This window comes from Etheostoma spectabile, chromosome 9 (assembly GCF_008692095.1).
Source record: "Etheostoma spectabile isolate EspeVRDwgs_2016 chromosome 9, UIUC_Espe_1.0, whole genome shotgun sequence".
Classification (NCBI taxonomy): Eukaryota; Metazoa; Chordata; class Actinopteri; order Perciformes; family Percidae; genus Etheostoma; species Etheostoma spectabile.
The window spans coordinates 11,398,226-11,398,794 of NC_045741.1; the positions used below are offsets into that span (position 1 = coordinate 11,398,226).

At 42.9% G+C, this 569-nt stretch overlaps 1 protein-coding gene across 1 annotated transcript in view; it reads left to right on the forward strand.

The window, feature by feature from the left end:
* The window catches only part of LOC116695270 (ephrin type-B receptor 1), a 96,038-nt gene that overhangs the window by 35,394 nt on the left and 60,075 nt on the right, over positions 1-569 (forward strand). The gene's annotated exons all lie outside the window — the stretch shown is intronic.

A 569-nucleotide genomic window follows, 5' to 3' on the forward strand; every position in this document is an offset into this window, starting at 1 on the left:
AGGAAGGAAGGAAGGAAGGAAGGAAGGAAGGAAGGAAAGAAGGAAGGAGAAGAGCCCACTGGAGAGATGGACTGGCAAAAAAAGTAAAAAATAGGACAGACCAAGGACAGAAAGGTAAAAAACTGTTAGAGATAAAAGAGATAGAGAACACAGAAGGGAAGGGACTGGTGAATAGTATTCTATCTGTCTCCAGTGTAATAAATTAAGTGGTAGTTTTGCCTTTGGTGTCAGTGTCGCTTTTGCATAGAAATAATTTTTTTCATAATTGAGTGGGAAGAACGGAAGCCAGACACGATTCATGGGAGACAGTGATTAAGGCTGACAATGTTACTGTGAGTTTAGTCTCACTTTGCCAAACCTTCCTTCACGGCGCTGCTGAGGAGGGTCTGGCTAGTCCACACAGCATTTACGGTATGGGTAAAAAACGGTGCTCTGGTTTATTGGCATTTCTTTAAACCAATCACAATCTTCATGAGCGGCGCTATACACTGGGAAAAGCCATGGGAAGGAACTTGTTTCGGTGGAACTATTTAGTTGTGCAACAGATTGGACAGATAGTCTAGCTAGCC